At 54.1% G+C, this 3,161-nt stretch overlaps 1 pseudogene; it reads right to left on the bottom strand.

Annotated features, from left to right (window-relative positions):
• Nucleotides 1-274: 274 nt before the first annotated feature.
• LOC107160224 lies at nucleotides 275-1,458 on the bottom strand (annotated as a pseudogene).
• Nucleotides 1,459-3,161: the final 1,703 nt, after the last annotated feature.

Raw genomic sequence — 3,161 nt, 5'->3', positions numbered from 1 at the left:
GGAACCTGCATGGGGGCCTGGCCTGGGGTGTGCGTGTGTCTGTTAAGTTGTGGGGCAAAATTCTATAAAATAGTGCTGAGCTGACACAGAGAAGAGGGCTACGCCTGTGACCAAGGAGGAAGGGACACAAGCTGTCCTCGTTTTAAGTTGGCATACATTTTTAGCATATTCCTGCTAGGAATTTCACGTCTGAAATCACAGTGCCTCCCAGGGCCACCGGCTCCCACAGCCCCTGCATGGGACAGGCAGCACTTGCCTCACCCAGCCTCTGGGCCTATAGCGTGAGGGCTGGCCCGTGCTCCTCCACCCCGCCTTGCGGCAGGACCAGGCTGCCTGAAGGTGTGCCCTGCATCTTGGAGACACTCTGAGGCTCTAAGGTGCCCTCAATGACGATGTCAGCTTCCTCGTCGCTCTCCATCTCATCGGGGTGGAAGTTCTGCAGCACGTGGGCCACTGGCAGGCTGTGGTGGCTGGCAGTGCTGTCCGTGGACTGGCCAGAGCTGCCGGACGTGCGGCTGCTGCGGACGACATTGTTCCTCTGATTGGCGGGCTTGACAGTGACGATGAGGTTGTGGCTGTTGGCAATCATCATGTCTGTGACCTGGTCCAGCGTCTTCCCCGCCACCTCAATCCCGTTTACCTCCAGGACTTCGTCATTCACTGCCAGCAGTCCCGTGCTCTCTGCCAGGCCCCCAGGGACCAAGCGGGAAATGAAGATGCCTGGAACCTTCTCCAGCCCATGGGGGTGACCCGTACGCTGGCGCCGTCTCGGATGTAGAAGCCCAGAGGCCTTTCGCAGCCAGGTCTGGACAGCCTCACGCGGCGGTGCGTCTGGGGAGGAAGTCCACGTCGATGATGGAGGACCCGGGCCGAAAGTCATGGGGCAGGCTGAGGTCGAGGTGGGCACGACGGCGGAGGCCCTCCTCCCCCAGGGTCACCAGCGCCTTCTTCTTCCTGGAGAGGGTGCCAGCCCCAAAGCTGTGGTGGTCTGCCTCTTCTCGCTTCTGGACGAAGACCCTGAGCAGGGGGTTGGCGCTGGAGGCGGCCTGGCAGAAGTTGTCATCGTCCTCGATGGGAAGCAGGTCGCCATGCGCCTCTGCACGGCCGATGGTCACCTCGGTGCTGGAGAGGTGCTGGGTGTGCACCACCAGCTGGAGAAATCTTCAGACTTGCCAGGCTTGTGGCGGTTCCAGGAGAATCTCCGGAATTCAGCCCCAAACTTGCTCTTGGCTTCCACCGCGCTGCAGTCCTAGAGGCGCAGGGTCTGAGACTTGTGAAAACTCCGGGTCATGGTTTCGGCCTGATCAGTCTCGGTTCGCCCTCAAAGCTCGGGGGCCGCAGAAAGACTCTTGGGGGCGACGCCCCCAGCCGTCCGCCCGGGCTCCGGGCCGGCCCGCGCTCGCTGGGGCGACGGGTTGCCTGGTGTGCCGCGGCCGGAGCGCCATTTATTTCTTGATTATATTTGCATGTGTCTATCCTTATGCTAGCGCTTATAGGTGTTTTTTTCCCCCAGGGCTGGGGATCAAATCATGCTAGGTGAGTGCTCTACCAGTAAGCTGTATCCCCAGCTCCACCATACTGTATTTTTTATATTGCAATACTGGGTGTTATGGTTTGGTGTGAGGTGTCCCCCAAAAGCTCATGTGTGGGACAATACAAGAAAGCTTAAGGTGAAATGATGGGTTATGAGAGGTAGGATGTGCTGGAGGAGGTGGGTCATGGGAGCATGCCTTTGGGGTATACATATATATTTTTCTTGGTGAGAGAAGACTCTCTTTCTCTGCTTCCTGGTGTGATACCCTGAGCTGCTTTCCTCTGTCATACCTTTCTACCTTGGGCTATGAGGAATGCAGCTGGCTGTCAGTGGACTAAGACCTCTGAAACGATGAGCCCCCAAATAAACTTTTCCTCCTTAAAATTGTTCTTGCCAGGTCTTTTGGTCACAACATCAAAAAAGCTGACTAAAATATTGGGGACTGAACCCAGGGCACTCTACCATTGAGCTACATCCCTAGTCATTGCAGGACTTTTCTGTTGTCTATAATCTTTGCTAGTTCCTTGTTATTGTGTCATTTTTCCTCGTGTGTCTGCAACCTGGATATGCCGGGTTTCTGTTCTCACAACTAAAAGGCTCAGGGGTCACTCCAGTTAAACTGGGCTAACTGGGCTGCACAAAATAACCACACAAGAGCCACAAATACCTTTTTCTTTGGTGTCACTGTGACAGCTCCTCTGACCTTAAGGGTCCGCAGAAAGAGAGACAGCGAAAGCAGACTCTGACCCCTTTTATTGAGGAGAAGTTATTTAAATGAGGCAAGGTCAGGTTTCAGGGGGCTGAGTCTATCTTCATGATGTCCACTGTCAGCAGGTTGACTGACACCTGGGTAGGCCACACCCAAGGGCACAGTAAGAGAAGGGGACACACACAAGGCACTTCCATGCAGGATTCTCTCCTAAACAGGGCAAGGGGTTAGATTACAAGGGAATAGGTGAGCATAGCTTCACCCGTAGGGCTGTAGCAAGACACACCCATGCACGAGACACTGACCCTCGCACCCAAGAAGGGTGCCACATTTCTGTGACTGAGAGCCTCAGCACCGAGCCGGGGAGTGAAACTCAGTCACGTGTAAGGTTGGCCTCCCACATGGATATTTATTTATTTATTATATTTTTTTTAAAGAGAGAGAGTTTTTTTTTTTTATATTTATTTTTTAGTTATCGGTGGACACAACATCTTTGTTTGTATGTGGTGCTGAGGATCGAACCCGGGCCGCACGCATGCCAGGCGAGCGCGCTACTGCTTGAGCCACATCCCCAGCCCCCCACATGGATATTTAGTGTGAACATTATTTGTAGAAATTATTTGAGGTCTAGAATGGTGGGGGTTTTTTTGGGGGGGAGGGGGTTTAACCCAGGGATGGTTAACCGCTGAGCCACATCCTCAGCCCTTTTTATTTTTTATTTTTTGAGACAGGGTCTTACTAAGTAGCTGAGGCTGGCCTCAAACTTGTTATCCTCCTGCCTCTGTCTCTGGAGTCACTGGGATCACAGGCATGGCCACCATGCCTGAGGATGGTAACTTTCTTAAGGATTTCAGTTGGGGGGCTGGGGATGTGGCTCAAGTGGTAGCGCGCTTGCCTGGCATGCGTGCGGCCCGGGTT

Source organism: Marmota marmota, unplaced genomic scaffold (genome assembly GCF_001458135.2).
Source record: "Marmota marmota marmota unplaced genomic scaffold, marMar, whole genome shotgun sequence".
In the NCBI taxonomy this organism is placed as follows: domain Eukaryota; kingdom Metazoa; phylum Chordata; class Mammalia; order Rodentia; family Sciuridae; genus Marmota; species Marmota marmota.
Note: the sequence above shows the minus strand (reverse complement) of the source record. Positions and strands in the feature narration are given on the sequence as shown.